Source organism: Saimiri boliviensis, chromosome 6, assembly GCF_048565385.1.
Source record: "Saimiri boliviensis isolate mSaiBol1 chromosome 6, mSaiBol1.pri, whole genome shotgun sequence".
Taxonomy (NCBI): Eukaryota; Metazoa; Chordata; class Mammalia; order Primates; family Cebidae; genus Saimiri; species Saimiri boliviensis.
The window spans coordinates 53,090,204-53,110,017 of NC_133454.1; the positions used below are offsets into that span (position 1 = coordinate 53,090,204).

Below are 19,814 nucleotides of genomic sequence, written 5' to 3' on the forward strand. Positions count from 1 at the left end.
TTCCACTTGTGGGTATATATGCCAAAGAATTGAAAGCAGGGTGAGAGATATTTGTAAATCCATGTTCCTAGCAGTGTCATTCACAATAGCCAGAAAAGTGGAATCGACCAAAGTGTCCATCAACAGACAAAGGGACACACAAAATGTGACATATACATACAATGGAATATTATTCAGCCTTGAAAAGAACAGAAATTTGGGCACATGCTTCAACATGGATGGCTCTTGAGAATATTATCCTAAGTGAAATAAGCCAACTGCAGAAAGGCAAATACGGCATGATTCTACTTTACTTACAGAAATTACTGGAGTTGTCAAGCTCATAGAGACAGAAAGTAGAAAGGTGGTCGCTAGGGGCTAAAGGAAGGGAAAAGGGGAGTTCTTTAATGTAGGCGTTCCCAACCCTGGGGCTGTGGACTGGTACCTGTCTGTGGCCTGTTAGTATCTGGGCCCCAGAGCAGGAGGTGAGCGGCAGGTGAGCGAGCCTGACCACCTGAGCCCCACCTTCTGCTAGATTAGCAGCAGCATTAGATTCTCACAGGAGTGCGGACCCGACTGTGAACTGCGCATGCAAGGGATCTAGGTCGTGTACTCCTTATGGGAATCTAATACCTGACGATCTAAAATGGAACACCCCCCAACCCCCGTCCTGTGGAAAAATTGTCTTCCATGAAACCGGGTGGGGACTGCTGGTTTAATGGGAATGGAGCTTCAGTTTTGCAGAAGGAAACTGACCTTAAACGTGACTGAACTTAACCCTTAAAAATGATTAAGACGATAAATTTTATGTTATGTATATTTCACCACAATTAACTTTGAAAACAGTTTAAGTCAAGGCTATAAAAAGTTGGAATGAGTGTCTTTGTTAGGTAGTGAGTCTTCTGTCACCGAGGGTATTTAAAGTGATGCTGAAGAAACCCTTGGCTGAGATATTGCATAGGGGATTTCAGTCTTGAGTAGAATAAATTAACTGGACCATCCTTAAGATCCTTTCTCTACCAGTGCTTTAGAAGTTCACAGCTTAAAGAATGTCAGAGCCGCAATGACCCTTGGGGATCATCTACTGCGGGGATTTAAAAATGCCTGTGTCTGCATGTGCATGTGCGCACTCCACCCCAACACCTTTGCTGTCACGATTACTTCTAGGCCTGAAATCCTCTTTCTTTGACTTACTTCTGGCCTCATTCAGGTCTCTGCTTAGCAGACAGCTCCTTTGAGAAGTCTTGTCTGACCACTCTATAGAAATTAGACTGTGTCCCTCATGCCTGCCCAACTCCTTACTCTGTCGTATTTGTCCTCGGAGCACATGGTGTTTCTGTTTGAGAGCAAGAAGTGATTTTGGTTCACCCTGTATGCCGGCTCCAGAACACATCTTGCACACACCAGATGCTCAGTGGACAAACACGTGTTAAATGAATGAATCCTGGCAGTGGAGGAAACATCTCCACATGAGGTGAGACAGCTGAACCTCCAACCTGGACGCTGTCCCCAAGCTGCCCTGTGCCCTGGGGGTGGTCTCTCTCCCTCCAGTCACTGCTGCTACATTGCAATAGTTTGGGCCACTATTTTCCCTTTGGGTCAGTTTGATCCTTTCTCTGTTTCCCCAGCTTGGGACATAAAGCAAGACGGATGGTTTGGAGCTAAGAAAAGAGTAAAGCACAGACAAGACCACAGCCCAGGTTATCTGGATTCTAAGCCATGATGGGCTCTTCTTAGTGAGGTCCCTGCAGGGCCTCCCAGCTGAGCCCATGTGGGCAGTGGGACCTCATACTTCCCACGGCAGGGCCTGGGGGAAGGTGGAAAGCAGACACTTCCTCAGTGGCATCCCAGCTTCTGTGTCCCTCCCTGACTAAAGACGTATGTACCTCTTAGTTAGGTGAGTAGATCGGAAATGGTACCCCCACTTGGAAGAGAGACTACTAGTGACACAGGACTGCTGGTTTCAGGATGGAACCGTGTTCAAGTCCAGGACCCAACATTCAGGGCAGAGGTATGTGATGTAGAAGACGTAATGAGGCTGGGCGCTGTGGCTCATTCCTGTAATCCCAGCACTTTGGGAGGTCAAGTAGGGTGGATCACTTGAGGTCAGGAGTTCGAAACCAGCCGGGGGAACATGGTGAAACCCTGTCTCTACTAAAATACAAAATTTAGTGGGGCATGGTAGCAGGTGCCTGTAATCTTGGCTACTTAGGAGGCTGAGGCAGGAGAATCACTTGGAGCTGGGAGGTGGAGGTTGTAGTGAGCCGAGATCAAACCATAGCACTTTAGCTGGGGGACAGAATTAGACTCCCTCTCAAACAAAAAACAAAAAATAAAAAACAAAGAAAGAAAGAAAGAAAAGTGAAGGCGAGGTAGTGCTGTTTTCTGAGGAAAGAGAAGCCCTGGAGTCAAGCTGCGTTGGGTGGCTGCATCTCTGCCTGCCTTAAGGCGAGCTCAATCTCTTGGATGTAAAAGGTTTCCACAGCTAGAGCCCTTGTGGAAGAAGCCCTGTGTCCAGGGACCAGCAGCTGTAAACTTCGCCTCCCCAGCTCTTTTAAGTACCCCTCTCCAAGCACTGTACCTTGGGTTTGATTTAGGAGATGAAATATCTTAAATTGTGTCATAAACTCTGCAAGAAAAACACCCTGAGGTGCACGAATCAGTGAGCATCCATGTACTGAAATGCCTACCAAGTACCAGGCACTGTGCTGGGCACATCTTCCCTCTCTTGAGCATTGGCACACACCCAGGAAAGCCATCCCTCTCTTGCTTTACAGATGAGAAAATTATGGCTGGGGCTAAGAGACTTGTTCAGGACACACATCTAGTGAGTAGAAGAGCCTGGGCTCACAGCTGGGGTTCCTGAACACAAATTTGGAGCTGTTTTCCCAACCCTGCTGCCAGGAAAGTGTGTGCTGCCTGCTGGGTGTGCTTTGGCTAACGCTTCCCCATGAGGTGGACTTCTCTCTCCTTTCTGGGCATAGGTCGGTCCCCTGGCCTCTTGCTTCTTCTGGTGGAGGCTTCCCTCTCACTAGCCAGGGCCAGAGTAGGTGGGTGGGCAAATGGCAAGATGAGACCAGTTTTGGAAGACATTACTGTTACTGAATGAAAGGGTGGATGAGTGATCTAACAGGTAGTGCTGAGTGAAGGAAGAAGTTAGGGGGACTCAGAAGCTGAGGCTTAGGGAGCCAAGAAACCCTGCCATGACCAGGTGCCATGTGTTAGTGGTGAGTGTGATCTTGGGCAGGTGGCTGAATGTGCCTGCAAGGGGGCACGGTGCATGCGCTGACATGTTGTGTACCTGCACCAGCGTGTGTACCTGTGCTGGCGTGTGTACCTGTGCTGGCGTGTGTACCTGTGCTGATGTGTGTACCTGCGCTGGCGTGTGTACCTGTGCTGATGTGTGTACCTGCGCTGGCGTGTGTACCTGTGCTGATGTGTGTACCTGCGCTGGCGTGTGTACCTGTGCTGATGTGTGTACCTGCGCTGGCGTGTGTACCTGCGCTGGCATGTGTACCTGTGCTGATGTGTGTACCTGCGCTGGTGTGTGTACCCGCGCTGGCGTGCGTACCTGCGCTGATGTGTGTACCTGTGCTGATGTGTGTACCTGTGCTGGTGTGTGTACCTGCACTGGCGTGTGTACCTGTGCTGATGTGTGTACCTGTGCTGGCATGTGTACCTGTGCTGGTGTGTGTACCCGTGCTGGTGTGTGTACCCGTGCTGGCGTGTGTACCTGTGCTGGCATATATACCTGTTGGGTACACTTGCACAGGCTGATGGGGCATCACGGGGACAAGGAAGGGGCTGGCAGCTTAGGGAGGCATAGATCTCAATGGGTGCTATACAGAGCTCTGTATTTGGAGGTTTGAGACCTGCCACCTGCCAGCTGTGTGGCTTCAGGAACACTCCTTAACCTTTCTGGGCATATTTGGGCACCTCCAAATTGGGGATTCTAAACCCCAGTTTTCTCTTCTAGTGGAGTTCTGTGAACAGTATTTATGAAAGGATGTTGTGATGTATATGCACTGTAGGCTTATAGGACAGATTTTTTTTTTTTTAAAAAAGATTGTAATGCTAAATATGTAACAGCCCAAGGAGGAATGTCTATGATGCATATACAGAGCATAGGTATTCACGTGGGGTGGGAGCTGCTTTTCCACTACTGGAGCCAGATGCCTTCCTGAAGCGCAGGAAACCCAGAAGCTGAGGAAGGAGTTTCCTGCTCTGCCCACCCACTCTCCTCTGCGAGAAATGTTCCGGTAGGCAATGGGAGATACTGAGTAAGAGGGAGGAGGGAAGGAATGGGCTGAGGCCTTGCAGTGAGACCAGGCTTTGGCTAGCGCCAGAAAAAGTCGTTGTCTCTCTTGGAAGAAAAAAGCTACTTAGTCTGTCACAGCTAAAATCTGTTTCCTGGGGCAGCTTCAGGATGCCAGGGCCTCCAAGTACCTCAATTGGCCCCCAGGGGCCTCCTAATTCCAAAAGAGAAATCGCAATCAATACAGGTTACCAGTTGCTGCTCCATGCAATACAGATTTATCAAAACACTGTCGTCAGCCAGCAGTGTGGAGCTTGCAGATAGTTCATAGGACTAATGAGATAACCTGCCCTGCAATCAGCGCTGTCCTTTCCTCCCAAGCTATTAGTGCTGTGGGGCAGGGCAGCTGGGGGTGATCGATACTTCCTGGCTGGAAGGAATTAGCTCCTGTCTGGGGACCCTGGCACCAGGGCAGCCTGCAGGGAGCAAGTCGAGGTAGACTGTAGGGCAGCTTCCACCTGCTGATGGTGAGCATCCTGGGAGTTCCTGCCAGCTTGGGTTTGAAAAGACCAAGGGAAGCCAGGCCCATCCTTCTTCCTCTCCTTTCCATGGACTCTGAACTCCTAGGATGATAAACCCTCACCCCAGTACCCCAGAGGGAAATTTGTAGCGGAGTGAAGAGCACACGGGATGCGAGTCAGGATCTGGGATACAAGTCCCAGCTCAGGCCAGGCTGGCTCTAGGTTTTACCTTCTCCTTGTTTTGGACGAATCATGTCCCCCCAACATTTTATGTTGAAGTCTTAACTCCTAACGTGACTGTATCTGGAGATAGAACCTTTAAAGAGGTGGTTAAGGCGAGATGAAGTCACGAGGGTGGGGCCCTGACTCATGCCCTCGTAAGAAGAGAGAGAGAGACACCGGGATGTGCACGCACAGGAGAAAGGCCACGTGAGGACCCGGCGAGGAGGCGGCCGTCTGCAAGCCAGGGAGAGAAGCCTCACCAGAAACCACACCTGATGTGACCTGGATCTTAGACGTCCAGCCTCCAGAACTGTAAGAAATAAATTTGTTTAGGCTACCTAGTCTGTGGTATTGTGTTATGGAAGCCAGAGCAGACAAATACACTCCTCATCTGGACAGGCTCTTCCCTAGGACACTTCTAGCACCAGCATTCTAAAACCAGGTCCTGCTCTGCAAAGACATGAAGATAGGGAGGGGAGAAGGGCAGAAGGGAGCCAGTTCTGAAGGCCCCCAGGCTTCAGGCTGTACTGGACAGGCTGGGTTCAGAGAATGTGATGGGAAAGACCGAGCCTGAGACCCTGGGGGGCATCAGAGGCCAGGAGCTGAGGGGAGGCAGGGAGGAAGCTGAAGGCATCATCCAGGGATGACGTGGGCAGGGAACTGGCCCTGGGAATGGATCATTAACACAGGCTGGACCTCAACTGCACCCTCAATCAAAGACTCAGATCTCATTCCCCATGGAGGGAACTGAGGCACAGCAGCACACAGCACGTTTGGGTCAGAGTGCAGATGGCAAGAGCAGCCTCCTGTCTCCTGGCCCATTGCTATTTCCTCACGCAGCTGAAGTCAGGCAGGGTAGACATGCCTGGGTCAGGAGAAGAGTGGATGGATGGGAGGTGGGACCTCAGCTATGCGAACTCGTACAAGGCACACAGAGCCAGAAGCTTTGGCATTGACCGTCAGTGCTGAAGTGGCTAGAGGAGGGCTTCAGAACTGAAGAGTCTCATGTACAGTGACTGGGCTTATCTACCTGTTTATTGGCATGGGAGGCCCTGGGGACTTGGCTAGACACCATGGTATCATATTCATCTTCTAACTACAATGCCAGGCTGAGCTGGGGCTCTGCGGGCCAGGCTCCCGATGGGTGACGCAAAGTGTATATCATGTGTACCCAAGAGCCCAGGGGGAGGGCTAATTCCCTTGCTCCTCCACTGCCACCTCTGTAGGTGGCAAGAAGACATGGGGTTCTGGAGCCATGCCATAAAACTCTGTCCTCATGGGGTTGACTCGGACTCCGTTTCTCCTGCAAGGTCATTACCTGGACCCTCGGGGGTTGCGTTGTCCTCAGTTAAATCCAGCCCTTGGGTCAGGCTTAGCTCTAGAACTTGATTGATCTTGAACTAAGTGCATTAAGGCAGCCTCCCCACACCCCCACCCAACCATGGACTTGTAAGAAGGCTTGAGAGTTGGCTGGAATCAGTACCATGGGTGAGAGATGTCACCTATGGGAATCCCTTCTCTAGAAACGCTTATGCAAAGGCAGGCATGGTGGAGTTGAGAGCACTGGGTTGAGATGAGAAATCTGGCTTCTAATTTGCTGTGCGACCTTTGACAAGTTTCAGTAACCCTCTGGGCCTCAGTTTCTGTGAATGATAAATGGGGGGATTGAACCACTGGATCTTGAAGGTGCTTTCCAAGCCTCACTTCCTTTGTGACTCTACGGTTTCCCTCCAGTTGGGCAAGGGTGGGGGTCTCCTCCCCTTTTAACCCTATCTCCATTGCAAGTCTAAGGTGGTGCTGAGCACAGGAGCCTGTATTGACTCAAACTCCCTGGGCCAGCCAGAGCAGTCTTCCACGTGGATGTGACGTAACAGCCAAACCCTGCCCCTACCTGCGCTGTTCGACCTGCCCTGCAAATTTCAGATTGATTCTTGGTTTCATTCATTATCCTAATGACGCTGAGATGTCACCACCCCCAAGACCCCCTTTTCTGCACTGTAAAGGGGATCAGTCAGGTCCCATCATCCTTATCTCTGCCTTTGGGCTCTAGAGGAGATGGCATTACTGGAGAGATGGGTGCTGGAAACACTCAGGAAGACGCAGGAAGTTGATAGCATGGCAGAGCAGACAGAACCCAGCTCTGCCGTCAGAAGGCTTGGGTTGGACTTGGGTTGTCCCATCTAGCTGGATGATGCTGGGTGAGCCACTGAATCTCTCCGAACCTGTTTCCTGTGATCATTAAGAGTCAATGAATGCACCCAACGCAGTGCCTGGTACATAACAGGTGATCAGTAAGTGTTGAACAACTGAATGAATAAATGAATGCACAGCTCTCCTAAGTGGGGGACTCAGAACTTGATCTGGGTCTCAGTCTCCAAGTCCAGGGCTCTGCCAGCCATTCCCACCAACTCCTAACTGCCCACAGACTGGTCTTTTAAGTAAGTGGGAAGGGTGTGGAGTTACCAGAAAGGACCCTACTCAGCTCCCGTGAGTGACCACTTGGGGCAGCTGAGATCTAGAAGAGCCCCTTCCTGCCTCTGTGCAGCACTCAGGAGTCCTAGGGGTGCAGAACGTGGGGACCAGCAGACAAACCTTCCGGTTGAGGGGGTGCAGAGACATGGTGGCTAGTTCTCTCTCTCCCCTAATCCTTTCCTCTAAATACAGCTCTATCTTTCTCTAGCCAGGATTAGCACACATCTCTCATTCTCATATTGCAACAAGATTTTATTTCTAATTATGCTGTAATAAAACTGGAGCGCTCCCAGGCTTCCTTTCAAATGACTTGTACACACACTGCAGATTGGGCCCTCCTCAGCCCCATTGTAATAGCATTTCCCTGACATTCATTAGACATGCATGAGAGGGACGCTTTAAGAATAGAATTGCATTTAAATGGATTTGCTGAGAGAGGAAGATGAAAAAAAGAGAAGCGAGGACGGGGGAGAGGGAGAGGGAGAGAGGTTTGTTGAACAAACTATGAAAACAAGATGCCATAATAACAGGGTTCTGAAATAAGCCTCTTTATTCCCGGCCCTCGTCCGCTGCACATGGCAGAGCCCAGCCGGGGGCGACAGCCTCCAACCCTCCCCAGAGCCCCCACCCCCACTTTTATGTTTCCCACTGGGGGGGCTTTGTAGCTCTCGCTCCATGTGTCAGATGCTCACGGTGTAATAGAAATCACTGTTATTACAATTCGGGAAAGCTGCCTCATTGCAACAGAACCCCAATAGCCGCGTGGTGGCAGGGAAGGGGACCCTGGTGTGCTTGGGCCTTGGGGAGCAGGATGACAGCTGCCCGCCCTTTGCTCGCCTCTAAGGCGTGGTCCCACCCTTCTGCTCCTGCACTGAAGGACCATCCTATACCCGCCCACCACCGTTAACCACTGAGCATTTGGGATTGTTCTTTTACCCTGGGTGGCTCTGCAGCTAGGAGGTGACAGGAAGAGTAGGGATGCTTTCTGACCCCAGGGTCTGGTCCTCATGGACCCCTGCTGCCTGCTCGACCTTCCCTCCGCCAACTCCGCATGTGCTACCAAGGCCACTCGGCTGCCGTTTAGCAAGGGCCTACTTTGTGTCTGTAAGACTTGTGGTCTCATCTGATTCACTCTCACTACAGCCACACAGACTCCCTTGAAATCGAGATCTGATCGTGCTGAAAACATCTCCTCTGCTTCCTAGTTTTCTTAGATAAAGACCAAAATCCTTAACAGGGCAGCCCAAGCCCACCATCACACCCCTGACCTCCAGCCAGGCCGGTCGTCCTCCCGCAAGCCTTGCTGCTGCTCACGACACTCTCCCACCCCTTCCCAGGGTTTGTCCTGACCCACCCCTCAGAGTCAGCTCAGATCCCCTTCTTGGAGGAGACCCTCCCATCGGTCTTTCTGCCTCACATTGCAGCTTCATTGCCTCTACTGGGACAAAGTGTGGACTGAGTCACTCAAGGCCCTAGAGAGTAAGCCCTTGAGGGCAGGTGTGGGTCCCAGCCGCTGCTGTCACCCCAGCCCTGCCTCAGTGGCAAAGGCTCGATACCGTGGAATGGACTCCAGGCTCTAAGCCAGCCCTCTTCCCACCATCTACTTTAATTCTTGCAACAGCCTTCTTGGGCCAAGGGTTTTCTTCTTCCCCTCTAATAGACAAGGAAGCTGAGGATCAGAGAGGTCAAAGCAATGTGCCCCAAATCCCAAAGCTGGGCTGTCCAAATCCAGAGCCACACTTTTGCTAAGTATTTCCCGGTACACTGCATGGCCATGGGCAGTCCCGCCAGCTCCTTCTCATAGAGGTGCACCCTTCCCTGCACCCCAGCAAGGCCCCTCTTAGACCCTCTCTGAAAGTCCAGCTAACCAGTGCCTCCTCTCCCTTTCCAGACAGTTCACGGCTCCCACTGTTGGGCCACAATCTGGGACCCAGAAGGGCCTCAGGTTCCACATTTGGATGGGGTCATCCTCGTCTTCCCAGGCAGCATGCAGTCTTCTTAAAGAGTGATACATCAGTTTCACTCCTCTGAATCCACCCCACCCTCCAAACACCTGGGCCAAGGCTGGGAATTCCCGAGTACATCGTCAGTTCTGGTTGGATCACGTTACAGATGGAGCATTAGACGTGGAGCTGGAAGACTGGGGCAGCGTCACCACTGTGAGACCTGGATGCAAGTCCCAGAGAAGAAACCCTCTGACCCTCAGTCTCCAAATCTATAAAGTGGTCCTGATCACATTCCCTTAGAGAGTTACCGGGAGGAGTGGCTGGGCTGCTGCGGAACTGTGCTTCACATGGGCTCATTTCTGTGTCTGCTTCATTTCATGCCTTTGGTAACAATGGGGTGCTTATGAGAAAACTGGTTTTGCTGGTTCTCAGAAGGGGATGTGGCTAAAAGGGACATGGAGCTGTGACCTCTTGCAGCCATCTGGCATCTGCCGCTGTGCTCCTTGTGTGGCTGCAAGGTCACTGGGTGGCAGTGGGGACCGTCCCTCTGTCCTTTGTACGTGTGCTTCCCCATCACCACCTTCCCACCCCAGGGGCCCACCTGCCTCAGGTCTCCACTGACCTTTTCCTGCAGACAGAAGCCCCACAATGAGTGGCTTCAGCCTCCAAAGACTAGGAGCAGCAGGTGGGCTCATTCTCCTGCCTCTCAATCCTTAGCACAGTCCCAGCCTGGCACCTGGCAAAGGCTTGGTGCATGTCGGTCGCTGCTCTGGGATCAGTTTCAGTTACAATGCCTTTGAGATGGTGCTCAAAAAATATTCCTTGAATGAATGGATGGATGATTGAATGAGTGCATGAATCTTGGCTACTCTGCCTCAGTGGCAAGTACGTGGCTCTGAAGTCAGATAGACTTTGGTTCTATCAGTGTGACCTTGCACAGGTTACTTAGCGTCTCTAACTCAGTTTCCTCATCTATAAAATTGTGCTAATAACAGTACCAATCACACAGAGTCATACTGGACACATGAATGAAAGCACAAGTTCCGGCATCTGTGCAGGGATTGTTTGATAAACCGTCACTCTCAAGGTTATGACTTACAGCTTCCCAGGAAGGGAGAATCCATCCAGCGTCTGCCTCAATACACTCCGGAGCTTGGAGTGACTGCTGTGCCAGTGATTCTAGATCATGCTTGACTCCCATTTTCCGCTTCTTAGAACTGTTAAAAATCCTCTGCTCCTGCTCAAATAGCAGAGGCAATTCAGCTATTCAGAACCTCTGCTTTTTAAACTTATAGGCTAATCGGCATGACTGTCTGTACATCTGCCATGCCAGCCAGGGAGCTTATCAGCAAAGGTAGAAATGTTCCGAGTCCCGTCAACATTTGTGTCTTATCAGGTCTCAAAGTGAGTCTGTGAAGACATGAACATATGAGTGTTCTGCTCCAACTGTCCTGATCCACACACCAACCTCTCCACACCGGGACATCTCAGCACCTCTTCCCCTGGCCCCTGCCAGCCCTCAGCCATTTCTTGCTCCCCTAGATCACAGTGGTGTCTGTACCTCTTCTCCAGCTTTCATCATATACTGACCTTTTACTGTTAATTTGTAAAATCCACTGATGGCTTGTCATTCGTGGTACGATGGACAGGAAGAAGAGAAGGGTGGGTGAGGGAACATACCTCTTAACTGTCAATTTCCACTATGTTCCAGGAATAGTGCTAGATGCTATACATGCATTGCCTCAATTTTATTCTGAGAGGTAGGCAGTATAATCCCCATTTTATAGACAGGGGAACTGGGCTCATGGAGATTCAGAAGCTTGCCTAAGGTCACAGAATTAGAGAACAATACATTTGGGATTTGAATTCAGATTGTGTGGCTCCATATTCCTTCAGGACAGAGGTCTCACATCGCCCTGCCAGTATCTGGCCTGGAAGCCCTGTGTCTGTTTATTGACATCAGCTGCTACCTATGGCCAGCTTTCAGGGTGTTACAAACATTACCTGAGAAATGCAGGTCATAGTTTCACCCTGGGCTATGCATACAGTAAAGGTATAATAGGTGATTTCTGCTGTGCTTTTTGCGCACTTATCTTCTGAGCAGGGAGACGGGCCCCACTAGCTCCCTGGGCATGCACTGCCTCTCAACCTTGGCATTGCCCAGCATGGCACCAGCTTCCCAGCCTCCCCAGCACACTTGGAATTTGAGCTCATTCACCAGACAGGTACCATTTCCCACCTCTCATTCGCTGACACTCTTTGCACAATCGATCACAAAACTGTTTCCAAATTAACTTAGATTTAGCTCCAGCCACACCTCCTCTGACTCTGGCAATTTCCTCTCTACCTCTGTTAGTTCCTCCAGGCACTGGCCTGCCTGTATCTCTATCTCTTCCTGAAAATGCCCGGCTGACCCCGAGTCAGGGTTTCTATTTGCCCTTGGCCCCAGACTATGTGGCACGTGGCCTTTCTCAGGATGCCTCTTTTCTCTGTCCTCAGCCATAGGCTTGGGGCAGGGGACAGGCAATTCTCTTTTTTTCCTGCCCCTCTTCTCAGGATTCGCCCTCTACATTGCATTTTTCTCTAATTAACATTTTGGGTTGAAGGGCCATAAAGGTTCCTCTGCATCAATCCCTAAAAAATGTGTACGGAAAAAGATATTTGGAAGGACAAAGCTCAGAGAGAATTGGTGCAAAGAGTTTGGGGATATACCTCAGGGTTGAAAAAGCATTTCTGGGTAAATTCCAAGAGTGGGACTGGCGGGTAAATTCCCCAGTCCCACTAAACTCCAGCCAGGCACCTGCTGTGTCAGGTCCTGAACTCTGGGCATTACCACAATCCTGCCAGATGCGTATTGTCATCCCCAAACTACAGAAGAGAAAGTTGAGGCTCAGAGAGGTTGGATAAATCATTAGGTTGTCTATGTCACAGACCTAAGAGGAGAACCCAGGTCCAGAACTCAGCCCTCTCCCCCACTGTGCCAGGCTCTCCCTGCCTGCACCCTGCCTAGAGTCTTCTGAGGGACACATTGAGGGACAGGGCAGAAAGGGAAGGGAAGAACTGGATTAGGGGCATGCATGTGTCATCCCTCTGCCACCTGAGCGCCAGGTTTAGACCTGCCTCCTTGGGCTATAAGATAGGAGTAGTTGCTGCCCCCAGAACTGGGAGATGGGGCAGTTGGGGAAAGGGGGGATGGAGGGGACAGCGGCTGACTTTGGAGGGAGAGAGCCTCTGAGGACCTCATGTAATTTACCCACAGGGCCTCGGTGGCCTGGCAGCTGTGGGGGGACATCTCAGCATATCAGCAGTCACACCACGAAAGAGCGAGGAGAAATTAATATCACCGAGGTGGTCCAGAGCTTCTGATACCAGCAGAAAATTACAGGACACGAGATGAGGAGTATTACAGAATGAGTGGGAGGGGACAAGAGACCTCCGTGGCTAATCCTGTTAACGAGACAATGTCTTATCAGACTCATTATGCTTTTGAAAGGAGGGAGCATGGAGGGGGAAGAGAAGGCGGGGGGAGAATGTGATGGGGTGTGGGCAGCCATGGGGAAGGGAGAGAGGCGAGGAGCTGCGGTAACAGAGTCTGCAGGTCCATTGGGGTGGGCATGCACCTGGAGGGTAAAGGTGTCTGACTTGTAGGGTAAAAACCCTCCTTGGGAGCCATGTCCCTACTGGGCTGTGGGGAATGTCCCCCAGTGGAGCAGCCCTCCCGCCTTGACAATTGTCTCAACAGGTGCCTGGGAGAAAAGCAGGTGCCTTGCCTCTCCTGCTTTGACCTAATCTTCATCTTGTCCCATCTCCTATGGAGCAAATAGGACCATCCGCAATCTACACAGACACTGAAAAGCCAAAACACCCATTTTTCTGCAAAGTACTTTCCCGTCCAGGCCCTCATTTGATACCCACAATCCACCCTCCTCTCCCTTGCCCCCAAAATGAGCAGGAAGGGGATCTCACGGCCTGGGAAGTTAGAGGGCCCGTTCTGGCACTCAGCTGAGCCTCCTTGGGCAAACCACTTAACCTCTCTGGGCAATCATGTCCTCACCTTGAAAACAGAGATTAAGGAAATCCTACCCCATCTACTTCACAGGGTCCTTGTGGGGATGAAAAAGGATGATATATGCAAAAGGGTCTCTGCCTCTGCTCATGCTGGGCCCCCGGCATGGCCCTTCTTCCTTCTGAGCTGCTTCCTTTTTTTGGCCAGACAGCTTCTTCCATGGCCTTTGCACTTAGGTGGGGCATTGCCCTGGATGGGTTACCCCATGTCTGGGCTCCCCTAGCAACCCATGGCCACCTCTCTTGTACTATTTATCACTCTCAGGCCAGAGAGCAATGGTGCGATCTTAGTTCACTGCAACTTCCGCCTCCCGGTTCAAGTGATTCTCCTGCCTCAGCTTCCCTAGTAGCTGGGATTCCAGGTGTCCACCACCACAGCGTAATCTGTGAAAGACGGATACGAAGGAAAGTGATCGCTGTCATTATTTTGAGGTTGAGACAACAGGTTCAGCTAGGTTAAGTGTCTCGCAGGAGGCAACAAGGCTGGGAGCGGTGGGCCAGGGCTTGCCCCTTTAGTGTCAAATCCAGGGTCATTTCTGCTCCACGAAGTCACTCCACTGGCCTGCCCCTGACTGGCCATTCACCAGGGAATTCAACAGGCACAGATCTGAGTGTCTGCTTACTGCAGGCTCATGATGTGCTCAGTACTGTCCCAGGCTGGCCCGGGGAAGTGCATGGTGGGGAAGACACAGCTTGCTGTCTATACGATATCTCTTTTCCCTTTCTTACAGGTTTGTTTGCGTTGGTGGCCTGTTCTGGGTAATGAGATCAAATTTCTTGAGGACTGGGGGATAGGGAAGGGCTTTCAAGAAAGCATTTCTTCTTCAAACAGAAAGGACAGACATTCACAATGGATCAAAGACCTGAATGCAAGAGCCTAAAACGATAAAACTCAGAAGAACACATAAGGGAAAACCTTCATTACACTGAATTTGGCAACAATTTCTTCGATATGACACCAAAAGCACAGCTAACATAAAAAAACTAGATAAATTGGACGTCATCAAAATGTCAAACTTCTATGCATCAGAGTGAAAAGGCAACCCATGGAATGGGAGAAAATATTTGCCAGTCATATCTCTGACAAGGGGTTAATATCCAGAATATACAAAGAATGCTTACAACTCAACAACCAAACCAAACAACCCAGTTAAAAACGGGCAAAAGACTTGAATAGACTTTCCCCCAAAGGAGATGTACAGATGGCTAATAAGCATAGGAAAAGATGCTTAACGCTAGGGAAATGAAAATCAAAACCACATTGAGATATACCTTACTCCCATGAGGATAGCTGTTATTAGAAAACAAACCCAAACCCAAACTCAGAAAATAACAAGTGTTGGCAAGGACATGGCAAAATTGAAATCCTCGTGCACTGCTGGTGGGAATAGAAAACGGCGCAGCAGCTATGAAAAACGGTGGACAGGTCCTCAAAAAAATGAAACCTAGAATTACCATGTGACCCAGCAATTTGGGTATATATCTAGAAGTGTCTGGGTATATGCCCAAAAGAACTGAAGCAGGGACGGGAAGAGATATTCATACACCCATGCTCGTAGCAGCATTACTCACAATAGCCAAAAGGTGGAAGCAACTCCGGTGTCCACTGACAAATGAATAGCTAACTAGAACATGGCATGTACATGCAATGGAATATTATTCAGCTTTCAAAAGGAAGGAAATTCTGACGTATGTTATAACATGGATGAACCTTGAGGACATTATCTTTAGTAAAATAAGGCAGACACGAAGGCACAAATACGGTATGATGCCACTTATGTGAGGCCTCCCAAAGTGCTAGGATTACAGGCGTGAGCCACTGTGCTGGCATGGGCCACTGTGCCGGTGTGGCACTAACATTTTCAACATTATCCTGCCTCCTGTTTTCCTGCTGAGGCTCAGAAGTGCAGCTGTCTTGCAATCATGAGGATGGCGGAGCAGAAAACGAACAGGAGCCTGATCTCCTGAGCAACTGGGTCAGCCCTGAAGTGCCAGCTCCCAGACTCCTCATTAGAAGAAAAACAAGTCTCTAATTTGACCACACCGTTGCGGAAGATTTTCGTTACATGCAGCCAAGCGCAGTTCTAATGGAGACAGCATCTAAACTCATCAGCTCTGACTGCTTCCATGCCCCTGCCTCTTGTGTACCATCTTCTGAGGTGATGACACCTTGCCATGCTCTGTGCTTCTGCTCGTGACCCCTCTTCCTTCTGAGATGCTTCCTGTTCTTGCTTTTTTTTTTTTTTTTTTTGTCTAGACAGCTTCTTCCACAGCCTTTGCACTCGGGTGGGGCATTGCCCTGGATGGGTTTGTTATCCCATGTCTGGGCTCCCCTAGCAACCCATGGCCACTTTTCTCATACTATTTACCACTTTTCTTAAGACTAGCTATTTCATGCCAGCTTTCTTCTAGACAGAAGCTCCTTGAAGGTCAAGATCGTGTTCAGACCTGGACCCCTGGTGCCTGCGTATCAGGCACATGGCAGTGTGCAGTGATGATGGGTTGATCAGAACTCTTCTGACCTCCAGGGGCTCAGGATCTGATGAGGTGGATACAGACCCAGAAACAAACTCCCTGACAGGAGCAGCTCAAGGTGTGCAGGGGGCCCAGAGGATCGAGTGACCGCTGTCTCTGGGAGAGTCAGGGAAGACGTCACAGAGGAGGTCGCAGTTGAGCTGGGTCCTGAAGGACACGTGTGTGTCTTCTCTCCCAGTTTGGGGGGGAGGTGAGGTATTGGAAGTGAAGGCCACACCGCATGTAAAGGTGTTAAGCCAGAACAGGGCATGGAGCCTCTGGGAAGCAGTTGTGCCTAGGGTGGGGAGGGCAGGGGCTTGGTGGGTGATGAATTAGACACCATGGGGCCAGAGTGTGAAGAGTTGAGTGACCTGAGAGGAGCCTACCTTTTAGCCTGTGCATAGGTCATGGCTGAGGTCTTGCAGCAGAGGGAGAGAGGGTCATGCTGGGCCCTACAGACATGGCAGCTTACCTATGGTAATCAGCTCTGATTCATGGAAAGGCCTCTCTTGCAGAGTGTGGACGGGGCTCTGAATGGAGTGAGGTTGGCAGCAGGAAGCCGGGAGAGCCTATTGCAGGGGGTCCTGGAGGAGGGGGAGGAGGAGGAGGAAGAGTAGTTGGGGGAGGAGGAGGGTGCAGCAGACTCTGCAGCTACACTGTCTGGGGCCAAGGCCTGGCTCTGCCGCTCAAGATGTCAGTTTCCAGTTCCTCTGTGCCCCAGTTTCCACAGTTGTAAAAGGAGGTTAATCCCAGCACAATCTCAGAGGCGCGTTATGAGAATTACAGGAGACGGAGCCTTATGCGGTGATCAGCATGGGGCCTGGCACACAGAAGGAGCTCAGTGACCCGGCGGGAAGATGGAGAGAGGGGACACCCTCAGTTCTGGCTGAAGCTGAGGGGTCAGTTGGGGGCTACAGGAGGTCCAGCAGGTGGAGACTGTGGGCTGCATGATGCAGGCTTTGAATGCCGGGGCAAGGGGCTCCAGCTCACCTGATGGGCCACAGAGGGCCACGGAAGGTTTCCCAAGAAGAGAAGGGCTTTAGGAGGATGAACTGGGTGATGTTTATATATCTATAGAGAGAAAGAAACTGGAGACCCTTTTCTTTCTCGATTCACGGGTGTCAGTCTAAATCTTGTCCAGTTTCTCTTACCCTGCTAGGGGGCCCGAGGGAAGCAAGCAGAGGGGTGGTGGGAAAAGGTGGAGACAAAGACGCATCCCATGGACCTACCCGATGTGAGATCTTGCCTGACCCCGGGGCCCTGGAGGTGGGGACTTGGTCTGATGGCACAGCTGTGCCCCATCACGGTCCCGTCAATGCTGACGGATGGGTGTAACCACGCCCTTGGCCTCCCAGTGAGGTCAAGGGCCCAGAGAAGTCACCTTGTCCAGTGGGACTTCATGTGCACGAGGGAAGGGCTGGTGGCCTTACGTAGCCATCCATCTAAATTCTGGAGGCTTCACCGCCGACATGCCTACGTCTTCTTAGCTGCAGTTCGAATCTCTTTTGGTTGGATTAAATTGGTCTGATGGGGCAGAGGATGCTAGTAAAGAGGTGACATGTTAGCATCTCAAGGGAGCAATGCCCTTTCCTGGAGACGGACGCAGGGAAGGGGCAGTGCACACAGAACCAGGCAGGACGGACGCCGGACTAGACCTTGGGTGGGGAATCTTTCCAATATCCATGAGAGTTTCTTCTGAGCACTTCGTGGTGATGCTGAAGGAATTTAAGATGCCCCTAGTTGGCCTATGAGAGTCAGGTGTCATGAGTGGTAGGGGACTCATTAGCAGATGGGGACTTGCGGGAAGAAGGTGCAGAGCAGTGTGGCCAGGGAGGCTCTGACTTAGAGACAGAAGGTGACCTCCCAGGATTAGGCTGAAAGCGCTTAATGCCGGTCTGTGCCGCTTCCCTGGAAGAGACATGGGCCTCCAAAGCCCTAGAGTACAGGAGAGAGGGCTCTGCCTTGCTCTCCACCTCCTTCTGTACCTTTGAAGAGCGTGGTGCTTTTCCAGCCCCCCTCCTGACCACCGTCCCTGGAGGGGGTTGGGTACAGTGGGAGCTGGAGAGAAAGTGAGCTGCAGCTTCCCAGGAGCCCCTGCCCGCCTCACTCAAGCCCCTCTTCCTGCCTTTCATCTGAGCAGAAAACAAGGGAGAGGCCCCAGGCGTCAGCAAAGCATTTCACCGTGTACAATTTGCATTTTCTGTCTCCATCTTGAGCAGCTCTGGCTTTGGGTAGCTGGAAGAAAGAGCAGCTCTTCCAGCCGCGAAGGTGCTTAGTCCAGTGTGGGCTGCAAAGTGGTGCTTGGCTGTGGTGCCGGGGGTGGGGTGATCAGGAGGGAAGCAGTGAGAAGGAACAAAGCATAGGGAGGGGGAACGGGGTGGGGAGAAAGCGGGGTGATGTGTTAGGGGTGGAGATCTATCTAGGGTGGAGATCTAGGGCCACAGTTCTCAGCAAGGGGTGATTTTCACCCCCCAGGAGACACGTGGCAATGTCTGGAGGAATTTTTGGTTGTCATGACTGGGCGTGAGGAGGGAGCAGTTGCTTCTGGCGTCTTGTGGGTAAAGGCCAGAGACACCACTAAACATCCTACAAGTCTGGGATAGCGACCACAGCAGAGAATGATCAGGTCCAAAATGGCAATGGTGCCAGGACTGGGAACCCTGGTGGTGGGACCAGAGGAGAGGGACAAGAAGCAGAAAAGAGGGGGATGGGCGGTGAGGTTTGGCCAGTGTCTCCCAGGCACAGGGCAGTGCCAGGTGCCATAGAGGTACAAATGAAGCAGTGGGCATCTAGCTGTAGGCAAGCTGAGAAGCTGCTACCAGCACCTATGGGCACCACAGATCAGTGAACTTTCACAAAACACGGGCAAATGAGGTGGAGTAGGGGCCCCTCTTAAGGGCTGCTAGGGCCCCCACTCCAACATGGAAGTAAAGGTAAATCTTGAGTTCCTTCTAGGGAAATTCCAAGCACCTTCCTAGCCATGAGAAGTAAATGAGCAACCAGAGAAGCAAAAAGATAATCAAACAATAATCACTCAAGGAAGTTGGATCCAGGAGATGTTCGGTTACCTATAGAAACCAAAGATAATGGCTGGGCATGGTGGCTCATGCTTGTAATTCCAGCACTTTCGGAGCTGAGGAGGGCGGATTGCTTGAGCTCAGGAGCTCAACACCAGCCTGGGCAACATGGCAAAACCTCATCTCTATGAAGAAAGAAAGAAAGAAAGAAAAAAAGAGAGAGAGAGGAAGGAAGCAGAGATAACATCTTAATATAAGTTCCTGAGTCGGTTTTCAGAAACCCAGACCCACACCAGATGGAAAATCTGACCTCCATCATGTATAGCTCAGATAAGGGGGACACTGAGGACTGAACTCTGACCAGTCTTCCTGAGTCCCTTCCTGAGGGGACTGGGGAGAGTCACATCCTCAGGCCAAACCTTCACATTCCTTTCACTGACCAGGAGTTTTTAGACAAAGCCTCACTTTCATAACCAATTGCAAATTTAAAAATCTCTAAATCTACCTGTGACCTCGAAGTCCCACCCTTCAATATATCTCACCTTTTTGGGCCAAACCAATGCATAACCTTGCTCCATGTATGGATTTCTGATTTCGCCGGTAACGTCTGTGTTCCTGAATGTACCCTCCCTTTAAAAGCCCTTGCTTGTAAGTCATCGGGGAGTTTGTTCGATTTTTGCTTGGTGCCCTGCAACCCGTGCCTTTTTTCCCCCTCTCGCTGCAAATCTCAGCATCAGTGTTTGGCTTTGCTGAGCTGCGCAGGCAGACTCAAGTCGGTAGCATGAGGAGGAGCTCTTCAGACCACAGGTGTCCCTGGGCTGAA

At 51.1% G+C, this 19,814-nt stretch overlaps 1 protein-coding gene across 1 annotated transcript in view; it reads right to left on the reverse strand.

Annotated features, from left to right (window-relative positions):
• Positions 1-19,814, reverse strand: part of DSCAML1 (DS cell adhesion molecule like 1) — a 362,988-nt gene that overhangs the window by 114,923 nt on the left and 228,251 nt on the right. The gene's annotated exons all lie outside the window — the stretch shown is intronic.